The sequence below is a fragment of the Giraffa tippelskirchi genome, chromosome 2, assembly GCF_054371585.1.
Source record: "Giraffa tippelskirchi isolate mGirTip1 chromosome 2, T2T-mGirTip1v1.2.pri, whole genome shotgun sequence".
NCBI lineage: Eukaryota > Metazoa > Chordata > Mammalia > Artiodactyla > Giraffidae > Giraffa > Giraffa tippelskirchi.
In genome coordinates, this window is record NC_137276.1 from 170921830 (window position 1) to 170940238 (window position 18409).

Genomic DNA, 18409 nt, shown 5'->3' on the forward strand with positions numbered 1-18409 from the left:
AATTCAACTGAAATCGTCTCTGGACCTGAGGCAGCTCTGGAAGGGCTGGATAACCAGAGTGGATGCCCACACACCCTCCTCGCTGGGCACATAGTCCTAGGACTCCAGGGAACAGTCGTGCCCTCTGGTTTACCGTCTCGGCTCTTGTGTGGCAGTTGTGGACCACAAGTCAGCGCTGCTTCCATGGTATTTCTCCTGAGACTTGAGGACTCAGCACTGTACATAGGCTGGGAGAATTAAAAGTGCATATCTTCTGTATACCATTTATCACTGTTGTGTTTGATTGATTAACAGCTGTATTTCTGCTAGATTGTAGATTCCGTGAGGGTGGAAACTGTGTCTCATGTTTGCCACGCATGCTGGTGCCTGGCATTTGGTTGGCTGCCTGAATTAACGTGTAAAATGTGATCAGCCAGGGCTCACATGAGGCTCGGGGCCAAAGTGGAAGCATGAAGAGTATGGTTCTCCTGTGCTTCCCAGACCCTGGACCCCAGCCAGTGCCTCCTCCTTCTCTCCCCCTCCTCGCCTGTCTTCTGCCCACCATACACACCAGTGCTCTGGCTTAGGTCCCTTCTCATGCCTAAAAAGAATTAGCAATATTCTTTCCTATTAAATAATAATATACCTGTCATTAACATATTTCTCCCTATTCCTCATCCATTTAACCTGTTTTGTCCAAATCCTTTATTGCCTTTCCTTACCCTGTATTTTAATAAGGGAGCCATGAAAATTTATCTTCGTGTGACATGCAAATAACTGGATGTAAATATATGAACTGAGCCAGTAATAAGACTGCACCGTTTAGTCAGAGAACCTACTGGTGAGAAAACATCCCAAAATTCCTCATGGGGAGACCTGCTGGATTCTAGTGTAGGTTTTAACAGGCACCCAGAGAGTAGGAATGGCAGCAGTGAGAAGATGTATAATACAGTCTATTCCTCAAAGGAGTAGGTCTTGCAGGGGAAGACTCATTCATCTAATGTTGTCATTCCCACTGCAACCCTAAAACTTCTTTTCCTTTCTAGGCAGTGGCGCTCTGGGGTGCCATGCTTTTTCTGATGACATCATGCTTTCTGACAGCTGCCTGGATGCAGGACCTCTTCATGATGAAACCTGATGTTTTATGTGCCTCTGTTAATCCTGACCTTGAATGTCAAAGTTAAGCCAGAAGAGGGGAACAGTGACTGCAAACTAGGGCAAGTTGGTTTCCAAAGAATGACTACAGTCCTTTCTTGCTTTTACCTGGCATAAGAGCCCTTGTCAGTGGAGTAAGCTTTTCTCATTTTCTGGTTTTTCTAGTTTTAAACTTTTCACTCTGGTATAATGTGCAATGGACATAAAGTCACAATCTTACACTACTGTCATAACACTCTTATTTAGGAATAGTAGGTGAGGTAAACGCTTGTTCTTCTGGACCAAACATTGGGACATCTGTTAAGCCTCAAAAGATTTTTTTTTTTTAGTTAAATAGGCTCATTTTAGAGATTAAATCTGTTGTGAAGTGCTATAAATATGTTGCCAAATATAAGTGCCAAAGAAAAACAAGCATACCATGCTTGCTTAGTTTTTGTTTTTTAGTGGTTAGTCTTCCACAAAAATATGAGATTATAAAGGACTGTGTAATATTTTTAAAAACCATTACTGAATTCTGCAGTTTTGCAGGATTTATATGTAAGAGTGTGTGTGTGTGTGCGCACACACATGTATAACATAATATGTGTATTTTTTATCTTCTCATCTGTTTCTTGCCGCTGCAGTTCTGTGGTTGCTATGGAGAAGGTTATGATAAGGAAACACATCAGAAGGTTAAAAGTTCTTCCTGCCTCTGGGACAGAAATAACCATCCCCCCGCACCATCTCTTTACGCCCTCCCACTCCTGTGATGATCTCCAGTACTGCACCACCTATTGCTGACAGAGGATGGTTTCATGCTGTAGTTTAAAAATTACACAGATGAGCTAATTCCCTTCTTTTTTTACTTGTCAGCTTTGTCATGTTATCATTTTAGTAGAGGCACAGAATGAAAGGAAAGAATAGGAACATTAGGGTGAATTGTCACTTGGTACATTTCTGTTTTGTGTAGGTGGGCTTTTTTCTTCTGTTTTATTCGTGTGTTTAAAATTTTAGTTTATTCTTTATTTGCTGGTCAGAGGGAGGACAGGCTTAGAGAAAGGACCTGATGTAGAACAGTTGGGATTTGGTTAATCTGCTTAGAAATAACATTAATCAGTGGCTCAGATACTGTCAACAATACAGGGCCTTCTAGCCCCATTACCTTCCCCGTTCTCTTCTTGCTTGTCCTTCCTGTGCAGTCTTTGGTTTCATTTAGTTTGCCCTTTTATTTCTACTGGGTTGTTTTCTACTGTTTCTTTGATATTTTTACTTCATATTTAAATTTTTGAATTTCACTCCTGCTTTGTCATGTAAATGTATTCAGCCTTTTACCTTTTTACTTGGGTCATGGAGGATAGGAATATGCAGTAATCCATTTACCAAAAGCGTTTTTCTCTTAAACATATGCTTAAGCATAACTTTGTATATAAAAAAACTCAGATCATGGCATCTGGCCTAACTTTGTATAGCTCTTAATAATTAAAATATCAGAGCTGTAGGTATATGTCAAAAATAAATATATGACCATAATTTTCTTGGGAAGTTTCATGCCATTGGGACAATTGTGATTCTAGGTGAATATATACTTTCTTCTTTTTTATTACTTAATAATACTTTTGGTTATCTTCCTGAGATCAGATTCAATTATTATGCATTAAGGGATTCCTTTAAGCCAGATCCTTAAGGTACACTTCACCCAAGTGACCTTGTGAGGTTGATATTTTTGCCCCTTTGCTTAAAAATGTAAGAAAATTTAAGACTCAAAGGGTTTAACGTGTGCAAAGTTACACAGCTAGTAAGTAGCTGTCTCTGAATTCTAAGTCCTACACCCTTTCCATTGTTACTAGGAAGCTGTATGAAGTAGTGGTTAGGAAAGGCCCTGGAGTCAGATTAGACACTGATTTGTATCCCAGTTCTATCCGGGAATTTTTTTTTAGTTTTTTTTTTAGCGTCTTTGGACCTTGGCATCTTATGTTTAAAATATGATTACTAATCCTATCACTTCCCAGTCTTTTTTGTTGCTAGGCTTATAAAAATACTTAGAGTATTTGGCATATAAATTCTTGATGAATATCATTGTCAGGCGAGTGTATGCTCCTCGGTTCTGTCTCGCCACAACAAAATTCGGAGTGACGGACATTAGAGCCCTCGGCGGGTCATGGCTCTCGGGTCTTGGAAAGACCGTTATAGCTCTCAGGTCTCAAACAGACCGTGTTATAGCTCTTAGATGAATCAGTGTTACAGCTCTTTTATTTAGATAATAGCAGGAAAATCCATCCTGGAAGCATGAGGGCCTGCCGACTGTTGACCCAAAGACACGAAGAGAAAAACGCCCCAGAGCGCCGGAGAGCGAGCGAGCAAGAATGCTTTGGCTCCTCTTTTTATATGTTTTTTTTCCTCCCCCTGGGCCTGCCCTATGCAAATTGGGCTTAACCAGGAGTGCTGTTCTACCTGAAGTTCTCACTCCCTTCCTCAGACCTTCCTTTGACCTTCCTTTGTTCCATTTTTGTGGGCTTTTCCCTTCCTTGTCTTTTAGCCACCGCCTTTTGGACTCCTGTTTCCTGTTCTAACTACCTAACATTATGAAACACATATCGAACACTTGCTGTATTATTGAACATACTGGACCTGGGCATATAGTTTCTACTCAGAATCTGTTGAGGAAGTCTTCTGACAGTTTTAAGGAAGTATAGAGTGCTGTGAAGGCATTTCAAGGGAAATATAACAGTTCTGGAGGCCAGGGAAAATTTGAAATCTGAATGATAGCTAGGAATTAGAAGGATCGTTATGGGGTGTGTGTGTGAGTATTTCAAGCTATGGGAAGAGAACATGTAAGTCTAGGTGAGGCACTGTATTCCTGGACTTGAGAAAAGTCCATGAGGGAGAAAGGGCTGTGAGACTGGTTAGAAAAACAGGCAAAGGCCATATTCAGGGGGGTCTGAAGGTCATGGAGAGTACTTAGACACGTTGTGTCATGATGTAATTCTGATGTCATATTGCCTCTGTCTGCATTCTTAGATTTCTAAGTTTCTATTAGGATAGATAACAAAATCCCCTATTTTCACATTTTTTAGTTGCAGTATAACTGATATAAACATTGTATTAGTTTAAAGTGTACAACATAGTGATTTGATATTTGTATACTGCAAAATGAAGGGTCTTCCCAGGTGGTTCAGTGGTAAAGAATCTGCCTGCCAAGGCAGGAGACGTATGTTTGACCCCTGGGTCAGGAAGATCCCCTGGAGAAGGAAATGGCAACCCATTCCAGCATTTTTGCCTGGAAAATCCCATGGACAGAGAGAGGAGCCTGGTGGGCTACACAGTCCATAGGGGCACAAAGAGTTGGGCATAACTGAGTGGCTGAGCACACACACAAGCACATTGCAAAATGATCACCACAATATGTCCAGTTAACATGTGTCTCCATACATAAAATTTATTTTTCTCGTGTTCAGAACTTTTAAGATTTGGTCTCCTAGCTAATTTATTTGAAATTTGAAATGTGCAATAAAGTTTATTAACTCTAGTCATCATGCTGCACATTGCATCCTCATGACTTTAGAAGTAGAAATTTGTACCTTTAGACCCCCTATTTGGACCACCCTCTTGCCTTAGACAGCTAATAATCTGTTCTCTATATCCTTGACCTTGGTGTGTTTGTTTTTTTTCTATTCCACATATAAGTAAGATAATATGATATTTATCATTTTCTGTCTGATTCTACTTAGCATAATGTTTTCATGGTCCATTCACATTATTGCAAGTGGCAAGATTTCATTCTCTATGGCTGAGTAATATCCCACTGTACATACATATATCACATTTTCATTATCTGTTCATCCATCTGTGGACCTTTGGTTGTTTCCATGACTTAGCTATTGCAAGTAATGCTGAAACAAGCATGGGGGTACAGAAATCTTTTCAAATTAGTCTTTTCATCTTCTTTAGGTAACTACTGAGAAGCGGAATTGTTGGATCATATGGTAGTTCTATTTTTTAATTTTTTGAGGAGGCTCCATATTGTTTTTCATAGTGACTGTGCCAATTTATCAACATATCCCCACAAACAGTACAGACATGGATTCTCTTGTCTCCACATCCTTGCCAACAATTTTTATTTCTAGACTTTTTCACATAGCCATTCTGACAGATGTGAGGTGCTATCTCATTGTGGTTTTGATTTGCATTTCCCTGGTGATTGGTGAAAGGTGAGGTTGAACGTTTTTCATATACCTGTTGGCCATCTGTATATCTTCTTTGGAAAGATTCTCTGCCCCTTTTTCAGTTGGACTGTTTATTAATTTTTTGCTGTTGAATTACATGAGTTCTTTTTGTATTTTGAATGGTAACCCCTTATCAGATATATGACTTGTAAATATTTTTTCCATTTTGTAGGTTGCCTGTTTTGCTGATCTTACTTCCTCCAAATTTTAAATCTCTTATCTTTTCATGTTGTACACACTGAAAAATGCTTTAAACTAGTTAGATAAGCTGTTACTGACACAAACATATTCTGCAAATCAAGAAAATTTTTAAAAAAAGTAGTGTTTAGTTTGGAAAGAGGCAGTGTTATTTGTGAACAAGAATAAAATTTCAGTTGAGTCGTTTTTTAAAAAAGAATTTAATTGGTTTCAGAATATAACATCCTTCCTGATGGTTTCAGATGGCTTTATTTGTTCATAAATAACTCGACTTTTGATTTAGCCTCTTTTATCATATGAATGCTTCATTAAACAAATGGAGCTTGCTCATTATAGCCAAGTGGGACCGTATTCAACCGCATGGTGAGGTTGAGAGTACGTGGTTGTATTTAACAGTAAAGGCCATTTATCTGGCTTTTTGCCATCTGGAAACTCTAGTTAGTATTCCCAATATAAATCTTCAGTCTGCTAACCAGATTGATACTCGCGTTTAGCTACAGTATCACAGTGTCAGAAAGGCCTGTAAAAATATAAACTAAAGAACTCTGTAATTTCTTTAGAGAACACAACAAAAGTACACCAGGAAAGAAAAGTACCTTCTTCCCACCCTAGTCATTGTCTGGGTTAAAAGCCTACATTTTAGAAGTTCTTTAGAAAACTAAACAGTAAAAACATTTTTACACTGCCTGGAAAAGGCCAGTGACTTGCATGTTCAGATTTGGCAAAAGGTTGCCCCTGTTAGTAAAAGGCAATCCTGAAACAATGAAAACTGAAAACACTGAAAAAAATAGCTCATAGACCGTCAGTTTTCTCTCCCTATGCCCTGCCCTCTTTGTAAATAGTGATTTCTGAAATTTGAAAGCATGGAGATTAAAAAAAAAGCCTATCATATAATCCTTGGGGCATTCAGATTTACTTTTAAATCATACTTATTCCTAGGACCTGTAGATGTGTGCAAGAAATGCTATTCATCTATTTCAGTTCAGTTCAGTTCAGTCGCTCAGTCGTGTCCGACTCTTTGCGACCCCATGAATCGCAGCACACCATGCCTCCCCGTGCATCACCAACGCCCGGAGTTTACCCAAACTCATGTCCATTGAGTTGGTGATGCCATCCAACCATCTCATCCTCTGTCATCCCCTTCTCCTCCTGCCCCCAATCCTTCCCAGCATCAGGGTCTTTTCAAATGAGTCAGCTCTTTGCATCAGGTGGCCAAAGTATTGGAGTTTCAGCTTCAACATCAGTCCTTCCAATGAACACCCAGGAATGAACTCCTCTAGGATGGACTGGTTGGATCTCCTTGCAGTCCAAGCGACTCTCAAGAGTCTTCTCCAACACCACACTTCAAAAGCATCAATTCTTCAGTGCTCAGCTTTCTTTATAGTTCAACTCTCACATCCATACATGACCACTGGAAAAACCATAGCCTTGACTAGACGGACCTTTGTTGGCAAAGTTATGTCTCTGCTTTTTAATATGCTGTCTAGGTTGGTCATAACTTTCCTTCCAAGGAGTAAGCGTCTTTTAATTTCATGGCTGCAGTTACCATCTACAGTGATTTTGAAGCCCCCCAAAATAAAGTGTGACACTGTTTCCACTGTTTCCCCATCTATTTCCCATGAAGTGATGGGACCAGATGCCATGATCTTAGTTTTCTGAATGTTGAGCTTTAAGCCAACTTTTTCACTCTCCTCTTTCATTTCTGCTCTTTCATTCATCTATTTAAGTTAAATTCAAATTTGAAGCTCTCTTCTTATCAAGCTGGCAGTAAATTTAATATCAATTATTATTGGGGCTCCCTCCTCCACACTGCAAGGGCTCGTATAGAGCCAAAACACTGGCAGAGGGACCCCTCTGGTCCTCTATGGCGTAATTACTAACATTCCCCATGTTTGAGCAGCAGGGCTGGCTAAAGTATTGCTCTGCAAGTCTGTTCTGTGTAGAACACAGGGCATCTTGTGGTGACAGAGGCCCAGTGTCCAGGGGCAGCCGTCTTTTTTTGAGGCACTGTGGTTTCCCTTGGCCTCTGAGGTAACAGAGCTTGGAACCCCTCTTCTCTGGGAAGTTGGCCAGCATCCATGCCCTTCCTACTAGCCCCATTTCTCCTCTCTCAAGCTCAGAGAGAGCCCTTCCTACCTCCTCTTCCTCAGGACAGTTTCCTCAGTGAGCCCAGGCTTTCCCTAGGGACAGGAAGCCTATTTGTCTTTGCTAGTTCCAGCTTTCCACCTCCAAAAGCTTCTGAGGTGAGGAAATACAGAGTGCTTACTTAACAAAGAAAGGCTTAGAAAAGGTAGGGGAGAAGAAAAAGAAAGAACTTTCAGTGTTTTCATTTACAGCCTGTTGTTATCAACATCTGTCCTATTCATGTCTGGTCATTATATATTGAGCATCATTTCTGCATTTGGCAGAAATGTCCACATTATGGATCCATCTTCCCTGGGTCATAAATAGAACTCAAATTTCTAGCCTCTTCCGCTGCTTAGACTTCATTCTCCAGTTGGAGGCACGGAGGTGAAACCGTGAGTTGGAAGAGAACCATGTGCAAAACGGGCTCTGTGCTGAGCATAGGCCACAGCAGAGAGTGTGGCTCTGGGGGAGGAGGTGGTGTAGGGTTGAGTGCCTGGTGGAGACCTGGCATTAGTATTAGTTGCAGTAGGGTTCTGACATTTGGGGTTTTGTGACAGGGACAGATATGGCAGTTTTCTTATCAAGCCAGTTTTAGAACATAGTTTTGGGTGTTTTCCAAGAAATTTAGCCCTGAGCTTGTTTTTCTGGATGTCTCAATGATTGTGTGAACTTAAAATCAGATTAATCTTGAATCTCTTCACTGCAAGGATATCCAACCAGTCAATCCTAAAGGTGATCAGTCCTGAATATTCATTGGAAGGACTGATGCTGAAGCTGAAACTCCAATACTTTGGCCACCTGATGCAAAGAACTGACTCACTGGAAAAGACCCTGATGCTGGGTAGGATTGAGGGTGGGAGGAGAAGGGGACGACAGAGGATGAGATGGCTGGATGGCATCACCGACTCGATGGACATGAGTTTGGGTAAACTCCGGGAGTTGGTGATGGACAGGGAGGCCTGGTGTGCTGCAGTCCATGGGGTCACAAAGAGTCGGACACGAATGAGGGACTGAATGGAACTGAACTGATCACCCAAAGAAGTTAGGCCCCCATGTATGCTTCCCAGTGCCCTCTTCCTCTCTGCCCAAGCTCCAGCCCATTTTCTGCCCCCATGGTTTTCCTTTTACCACTATAACAAATTTTTAAAAAATGTGAATACATACTGTATATAGTTTTTGTTTCTGTGTTCTTTTGCTTAGCTTAATGCCTGTGATATTTATCCATGTTGTATGTGTCAGAAGTTGGTTCCTTTCTGTTAATGAGTAATTTTCCAATGTATGGCTGTGCCACAATTATTTTTTTCATTCTCGAGTTGCTGTGCATTTGAGTTTTTCCCAATTTTTCTTTGCTATTGTGAGTAAAAATGCTATGAACATTTGCATATAAGATTTTTTTGTGTGGATGTACGTTTTTACATCTCTTGGAGAAAAACCTAGGATTAGAATTTTTGGATGCTATGGTTAAATACTAACTGCAGTATGCCAGGCTCCTCTGTCCTCCACTATCCCCTGGAGTTTGCTCAAATTCATGTCCATTGAGTTAGTGATACTGTCTAACCTTATTATACCTCTTCTGCCTCCTTCCCCTTTTGCCTTCAGTCTTTCCCAGCATCGGAGTCTTTTCCAGTGAATCAGCTCTTCACATCAGGTGGCCAAAGTATTGGAGCTTCAGTATCAGTCCTTCCAATGAATATTCAGGGTTGATTTCTTTTAGGATTGACTGGTTGGATCTCTTTGCTGTCCAAGGGACTCTCATTAGTCTTCTCCAGCACCGCAATTCAAAAGCATCAGTTCTTCGGTAGTCAGCCTTCTTTATGGTCCAGCTCTCACATCCATACATGACTACTGGAAAAACCATAGCTTTGACCAAATGGATCCTTGTCGGCAAACTCATGTCTCTGCTTTTTAATATGCTGTCTAGGTTTGTCATAGCTTTCCTTCCAAGGAGCAAGTGTCTTTTAATTTCGTGGCTGCAGTCACCGTCTGCAGTGGTTTTGCAGCCCAAGAAAATAAAATCTGTCATTCCTTCCCCATTTTCCCCTTCTATTTGCCATGAAGTAGTAAGACTGTATATCATGATCTTAGTTTTTTGAATGTTGAGTTTTAAGCCAGCTTTTTCACTCTTCTCTTTCACCCTCATCAAGAGCTCTTTAGTTCCTGTTCACATTCTGCCATTAGAGTGGTATCTGCATATCTGAGGTTGTTGATATTTCTCCCAATAGTCTTGATTCCTGCTTATGATTTATCCAGCCCAGCATTTCACTCGAGGTACCCTGCATATAAGTTAAATAAGCAAGGTGACAATATACAGCCTTGTCATACTCCCTTCCAAGTTTTGAATGAGTCAGTTCCTTGTAAGGTTCTAACTGTTGCTTCTTGACCCACATACAGATTTCTCAGGAGACAGATAAGGTGGTCTGGTCCTTCCATCTCTTTAAGGATTTTCCAGTTTGTTGTGATCCACTCAGTCAAAAGCTTTAGCATAGTCAATGAAGTAGAAGTAAATGTTTTCCTGGAACTCCCTTACTTTCTCCATGATCCAGCAAATGTTGGCAATTTGATTTCTGGTTCCTTTGTCTTTTCTAAACCCAGTTTGTACATCTGGAAGTTCTCAGTTTATGTACTACTGAATCCTTACTTGAAAGATTTTGAGCATAACCTTATTGGCATGTGAAATGAGTGCAAATGGTACAGTGGTTTCATTCTTTGGCATTGCCCTGCTTTGGGATTGGAATGAAAACTGACCTTTTCCAGTCCTATGGCCACTGCTGAGTTTTCCAAATTTGCTGACATATTGAGTGCAGCACTTTAACAGCATCATCTTTTAGTATTTGAACTAGCTCAGCTGGTCCTATTCTTAAATGCTGTAGCTTACAGTATGTTTTAAAAATCACATATTGCAAGTTCTTGGACTTCTTTCTTTTTCAGAATTTGGCTGTTTTAATCTTCACTTTACATGTACATTTTAGAAGCAGTTTGTTTCTACAAAGCAGTTCACTGGAATTTTGATTAGGATTGTATTAAATCAATAAATGAATTTGGAGAGACTTGACATCTTAACATTATTAAAATTAATGGCCATGGCTTATCTTTTTATTTAGGTCCTTAAATTTTTCTCAGGAACGTTTTATAATTTTTATTGTATAGGTCATACAGATAGTTTGTTAAAGGTATTCCCAAGTGTTTGATCTTTTTGGTGCTGTTGTAAAACTGATATTATTTTAAATTTTAATTTCCAAGTATTCACTGCTATTGCATAGAAATATAGTTGGTATTTGAATAGTGACTTTTACTTCTGCAGCCTTGGTCAACTAATTTATTATTTAGAATTTGTTACCTTTTAGCAGATTCATTAGAATTTTTAATGAAGATGATTGTGTTATCTACAAATAATTCGTATAATTTTTCTTTTTCCTTTCCAGTCTATATGTGTTTTGTTTCTTATCCTTGCCTTATTGCAATGGCTGCTGCTGCTGCTAAGTCGCTTCAGTCGTGTCCGACTCTGTGCGACCTCATAGATGGCAGCCCACGAGGCTCTGCCGTCACTGGGATTCTCCAGGCAAGAATACTGGAGTGGGTTGCCATTTCCTTCTCCAATGCATGAAAGTGAAAAGTGAAAGTGAAGTCGCTCAGTCATGTCCAACTCCTAGCAACACCATGGACTGCAGCCCACCAGGATCCTCCATCCATGAGATTTTGTAGGCAAGAGTACTGAGTTGGGTGCCATTGCCTTCTCTGGCAATGGCTAGAACCTCTATGTTGAAAGGATGTGGTGAGAGCAGACATCCTTGCCTTGTTCCTGATCATAGGAGGAAAGCAAGTTTAGTCATTAAGTGAAAGTTGTCTTTTGTCATTAAATATAGTGTTATCTCTCTCTTTTTTAGATGCTTGTTACCAATTTATGGAAGTTTATACTCTTCCTTGTTTAAAGAGAGTTTTTATAATAAATAAATATTTTTGTCATTTTTCTGTACTCATTGAAAAGACTACATGCACACATATACACATTTATATTTTTTAGTATATTGGCTTGATAAATTATGTTGATTTCAAATACTGAATGAATCTTGCATTTAAAAGGGTAAATACCACTTGTCATGATTAATTATTTTTCTATATATTGCTGAATTCAATTTGCTAATAATTTGTTAAAGGCTTTGTGCCTATATTTAGAAGGGATGTTAGTCTGTAATTTTCTTAGCATACATTGTCTTTGTTGGATTTTGGTATCATGGTAGTTTCAGCCTCATAAAATGAGTTGGAGAGTGTTCTCTTTTTTTTCTGGAAGAATTTATATATAGAATTGGCATTATTTTTTCATTAACCATTTGGCAGAGTTCACAATTGAAGCCTTTTGGATCTGGTATTATCTTGGTCAATGGATTCTTAAATGCAAATTAACTCATTGTTTTAAATGAACATAGGGCTAGTCAGGTCATACGTTTTATAGAGAGCTTTGGTAGTTTCTGTCTTTCAAGGGATTTGTTCATTTCATCTGTATTTCCAAATATATATTAGCATAAAGTTATTTATAATATCCCTTTGTTATTCTCTCAGTGTCTCTGGGATCTGTAGTTATGTCCTTTCTTTCATAATGGTAATTTATATCTTATCTTTTATACTCTTAATCAGTCTAGCTGAAGATTTATCAATTATTGACTTCTCAGAGAACCAGGTTGTGATTTTAGTGATTTACTTCATTAATAATTTTCCTGTCTTCATTTTTTAAGTTTCATATTATCTTTAAAAAAAATTATTCTATTAATTATTTATTTTTGGCTGTGCTGGTTCTTTGTTGCTGTGCACGGGCTTTGTCGCTGTGCACGGGCTTTTCTGTAGTTGCAGAGAGTGGGGGCTACTCTTTGTTGCAGTACATGGCTTCTCATTGTGGTGGCTTCTCTAATTACAGAGCATGGGCTCTAGGGTGTGTGGGCCTCAGCAGTTATAGCACATGGGCTCAATAGCTGCAGTTCCTGGGCTCTAGAGCACAGGCTCAATAACTGTGGTGCACAAGCTTAGTTGCTCCATGCCATGTGGAATCATCCTGCACCAGGGATCAAACCTGTATCTCCTGTATTGGCAGGTGCATTCTTTATCACTGAGCCACCAGGGAGGCTCTGTATTCTATATTATTTTATACTTTTCTTCTTTCGACTTGCTTCTGATTTGTTTTCTTAATTTCTTAAGGTAGTTGCTAACGTTGTTGATTATAAACCTTTCTTCTTTTATACTGTGAGCATTTAGATGCTATTAACTTTCCTCAAAGTAGTGCTTCGTTACCTCCCATAAAATTTTATATTTTGTGTTTTAATTTTTATGCAATTCAAAAATTTTTCTGATTTTCCTTGAAGTTTGACCTTTGACCCATGAATTATTTAGAAGTGGATTTTTATAAACATTTGATGATTTTCTGGATTTCTTTCTGTTATTGTGTTCTAATTTAATTAATATTCTTTGTGTGATTTTTAATTATTTTACGTTTGTTAAAGTTTATTTTATAGCCCAGAATATGACCTGTCTTGGTGAATGTTACACATGCACTTGAAAATACTATGTATTTCATGATGTTGGATAGTGTGTCCTAAAAAAATCTCAGTTATGTTAAGTTCATTGGTAGTGTTTAATCAGTTCAGTTTCTCAGTCATGTCTAACTCTTTGCGACCCCAAGGACTGCAGCATGCCAGGGTTCCTTGTCCATCACCAACTCCTGGAGCCTACTCAAATTCATGTCCATCGTGTTGGTGATGCCATCCAACCATCTCATCCTCTGTTGTCACCTTCTCTTCCTGCCTTCAATCTTTCCCAGCATCAGGGTCTTTTCCAAGGAGTCAGTTCTTCACATCAGGTGGCCAAAGTATTGGAGTTTCAGCTTTAGCATCAGTCCTTCCAATGAATATTCAGGACTGTTTCCTTTAGGATGGACTGGTTGGATCTCCTTGCAGTCCAAGGGACTCTCAAGAGTCTTCTCCAACACCACAGTTCAAAAGCATCAATTCTTTGGTGCTCAGCTTTCGTTATAGTCCAACTCTCACGTCCATATGTGACTACTGGAAAAGCCATAGCTTTGACTAGATGGATCTTGGTTGGCAAAGTAATGTCTCTACTTTTTAATGTGCTGTCTAGGTTTGTCATAGCTTTTCTTCCAAGGAGCAAGTGTCTTTTAATTTCATGGCTGCAGTTACCATCTACAGTGATTTTGGAGCCCCCAAAATAAAGTCTCTCACTGTTTCCATTGTTTCCCCATGTGTTTCCCATGAAGTGATGGGACCAGATGCCATGATCTTAGTTTTCTGAATGTTGAACTTTAAGCCAACTTTTTCACTGTCCCCTTTCACTTTCATCAAGAGGCTCTTCAGTTCTTGTTCACTTTCCGCCATAAGGGTGGTGTCATCTGCATATCTGAGGTTATTGATATTTCTCCTGGCAATCTTGATTCCAGCATGTACTTCATCCAGGCCGGCATTTCACATGATGTATTCTGCTTCTAAGTTAAGTAAGCAGGGTGACAGTATACTGCCTTGATGTACTCCTTTCCCAATTTGGAACCAGTCTGTTTTTCCATGTCCAGTTCTAACTGTTGCTTCTTGACCTGCATACAGGTTTCTCAGGAGGCAGGTTGTTTAGGTGTTCTCAGTGTTGTTTAGGTGTTCTGTATTTTTACTGGTTTGATACATTTTTATTGATTTTTATATATTTATTTTATGTAATTGTTAATGACAGAAGAGGGTTCTAATCTCTCCCTATGATTTGGATTTTTTCTTTTCCTCCTTTCGGTTCTGTTAGTTTTTGCTTTGTGAACTCTGAAGCCCTGTTGTTAGGTGCATACACAAGACTATTACGTTCTTAGTGATTTTGACCCCCTTATTATTTAATGTACCTCTCTGTTCCTCTTTTGGTGATGTAGTTCTCCTCTCTTCACATGCTGCTTCTTTCTCAAACTGTCCAACAGGAGGAAGGTCCTATTGGATTTGCCAAGCACTGTTGTATTTGGTACATCTTTGACAAGGATCTTGTGACAGTTACCTCATGAACAGCTGTCTGGTCTGTAGGTGCTGATTCCTGGCACAATCAGTTGTATCCAGGATGTGAATGAGATCCTGTGTTACAAACATGGTGATCTGTGTTTAAGGAATTGCTTCATTCTGCCTTCTTTGAAGGGGATTTTGATTGTAGTAGCAATCATATTATCACGTTCATCATGACATTGCAAAACCGGGTCTTTGTGGCTTGCTTCTTTATACATATAATTTTAATCACATTACTCAGTTTTACAAAAGGATTTGCAAACCCAGATGTTCATAGCAGACAGGCGGGTATCCTGACTGAGTAAAGTGGACCATATTGTAAACAGTAGGGAGTGGTGGGGACTGTGGCAATGGGGAGAGCTCATAATTTGTCTGAAGAGGTAGTACTAATCAATTGCCATGAGCAATAGAGGCCCAATATTACTAACACCTACAGTTTTTAAAGATAAGTTGGTAATCTAGAGTTTTATACTATTTGGTTGTAATTGAAAGTACTTAAAAATGCTGAGTGGATCATATAATATAAGCCAAACAGAATATCTGTGTAAATCATCTGTAACCTTGCTAGTCTGTGGTCAGTCCTGTAAGGGAATTCCTAAATGGAGGAGAACATCTGTGCCCTAAGCCAGGTGTAAAATCAGAAGAGGGTGATTGTAGTGGGAGACTCCCTGTAGATTTCTGATAAGGTCACATCACGTTCTAGGAGTTGTTGCTGAGTAGAAGTCACCCATGTAATAGATATGCCATGGCATGAAGGGGCCAAATAGGCATGTGTGTGTACTTTTGATTGCTTGCAAAGTCACAGAGGGGCGTGCTAATGTGGAGTGTGAGCACTGATTCAGTACAAGGCCTTGGCCTCCCTCTGGACCTCTGTCTCATCTCCGAGCCTGCTCTGAGGAAATAGTTTCATTATTTGGGTCCCCTGGCATGCTGTTTGCCCTTGGCATGTTTCTTGAGGAATGCTTGTTGTTGTAAAGGAGGAGTCAGTGAGAAGGCACTGCTGTGACCTTTAAAGAGACACCGTAATACCATGGGACATGTATACAGTCAGAAGATGAAGATGTGTAATTTTATGGTAGCCTGCCTTTGTATACCAACAATAAAGTATGCATATTGTTTAATATGGCATAAAATGAAGTAGAGGCTTGGCAGTGATCCTGTAAATTGATTAACGTAGATGACCTGTGCATAATAGAGCCATCTACATTGATCAAATTAACCAAATAGTTACTCTTCATTTAGTTTAGTGCTGTGTTGATGGCCAACACCTAATTTAATGTCAATTAACACATTGTTTTCTAGTTAAGATTGCAGTTAATATTATATAATGAACATCTGGTGGCTTAGAAAGTAAAGAATCTGCTTACAATGCAGGAGACCTGGGTTCAAGCCTTGGGTCAGGAAGATCCTCTGGAGTAGGAAATGGCAACCCACTCCAGTATCTTGCCTGGAGAATTCTGTGGACAGAAGAACCCGGTGGACTACAGTCTATGGGGTTGCAAAGAATTGGACACGACTGAGCGAGTAACACTTTCACTCAACATTATATAATAATAACAGTTGTAAAGATAGATTATTTCATCTGATTAAAAATTGCTTGAAATATGAAGAGAAAATGATTTCTTTAAAAATCCCTACAATGTTAGAGACTTGTGTTATTCCATAATTTCTTCCGGGAAATGAGTATAGCATAAAATTTTGATTTTTTTGAAATTTATTTCAGTTTGACGGAACTAAAAAACTGAATTTGAACAAACTAAGTGAATTTTATAACTTTTATATCCATGGAATAACACTTAAGAAATCATGTGGGAATCATATAAGCCAATACACATTATGTGACTGCTGATACTAACTTTTTGGGTGAAAGGACAGCATAGGTCTCCCCAAGTACCATAAGATCCTTTGATGCTTTGCTAACCATATTCCTGGAGCAGTGTTCTGGCAGTTGGGCTGATCCTGAAACATGAAAACATGCTCTGTAGACATTGCTATTTCAACATCTCAGTTGGAATGCTTGTGCCAGTGCTGCTTCTGAACTTCGGGTGTTCTGGCTCTCACGGAGTTGTAGGGCAGGCCTTGTGTCCTTTGAGTCCAGCCCATCACTGTCAAATGTCTTTGTTCTCTTGGCTGTGTAGTGTGGATGATCCTTCAGATTTCTAAGGATTCTTTGCTGCCAGCTTTTTTTCCCTCTAACATGTCCCTCTTGGTCTGAAAAAATGTGAATCTTTCTGCTTTAAATCTTGGAAAATAGAGGTCTAAAGAAAGAGTATAGACAACTGTTATTTATGGTTTCAACTCTTGAGAGGAAACAGGGCCATGTGCTTTATGTCTTTCTTGTTTAATTGCTAAGAGTCATTCAGAATTCATGAGTTGACTTAATTTTTCTTGGGCGAAAGTACTAAGAAAAGATTCAAGTCTGCAAAATGCTGCCAATTCAACTCTTAAATTATGCATTTTACATGTAAACATTGCAAATTGTAAGATATTTTAAATGAATTTTTAATTCAGTTATTTAGCATTAAAGTTTAAATTCTTGCCTAGAGTTTCAAACATGGAAATACACTCTAAAAGAAAGTATTTCATTAAAAAAATAATAAAATAGAAAAAATTAATTATTTAAATTTTGAAACACACTCATTTCCTTCCTTCTTTACTCTTTTGAAGAAATTTTCATTTTGATTCAGTATGTTAAATAGGAATCTTGAGACACAATCACAAAGCAACTTTTTGTTTTCCAGGAGTCTGTTTAAATTTATTTAAGATCCACTTTTTCTAGATGAAACTTTAAGCAGGTTACACATTTTTTTCTGATCCCTCTGAGTTTAAAAATAAAGCAAGAAAATCTCAATTTATATACAGATATATATGTGTAGTTCTCAGAATGCTAGTGATCCAGCCAGTAGTCCAGAGGTCAGCCTCCAGCTTCCTTCTGCTGGAAGTATCATTAGACAGCCCTTTCAGACAGAATCTAAGGCAACCCTGCACCAGCTTTTACGTGTGTTCACTTCTCATCCACTCAGATGTCCTTTGCTGTGACAGATTCAGGGAAGGTAGACCCTTTTGCTGGGTGGGAGTGGAATGGAACTGACTGCACACCACACCTCTCCACAAAGTCTCTTCACTGACAGTCACACCTCAGCAATTTATTCTCTATGTAGTCCTAAAAGTTACATCGCCAGTTTTCAGCCATCTTTGTGCAAATCCTTCAGTATAGTCAGCCTTAAAATTTATTTTGATATCTTGTATCCTATATCTGACATTTTAGGGTGTTGGATGACTTGCCAAATTCTGTTCGTAGAGAATTCTGGTAGCTCAAAGACACAACAGACTATTTATGTTAAGTTCTGTGTATGTGAGACTGACAGTGGAGCAGATTATTAATGTTTACAAATAAACTGAGTTTTTACTTGCTCAATTTTGGTCTTCTTGGTAAAGAAGTGCCCCATCACCTTAATCATACTACAAGTAATAATATCATTTGCTTTTGGAGATATAGTCTGGGGGAGAGTTTGAAATGGTAGAAAATATACTCCATCAAAAGTCAGAAGAAATAGGTCCTAGTTTTAAGACCTTTGGCAGGACTGTCTCTTTGGACCATAGTATTTTCATGTGCAGATTGACTTATTGAGTTTTTATTGTGGGCTTATTGTATTGGAGTTATTCATGTACCTCACAGTATTCTAATGAAATTATCTTAAGTAATTACACTGATCAAAGTAT

At 39.0% G+C, this 18409-nt stretch overlaps 1 protein-coding gene and 1 long non-coding RNA gene across 18 annotated transcripts in view; both read left to right on the forward strand.

Annotated features, from left to right (window-relative positions):
* Positions 1–18409, forward strand: part of IGSF11 (immunoglobulin superfamily member 11) — a 187655-nt gene that overhangs the window by 139707 nt on the left and 29539 nt on the right. The window lies entirely within an intron of this gene.
* On the forward strand, positions 9797–17297 carry LOC145538971 (uncharacterized). Its single transcript, XR_014077372.1, has 2 exons — positions 9797–10015; positions 16174–17297. It is a non-coding gene; the product is annotated as an uncharacterized LOC145538971 (long non-coding RNA).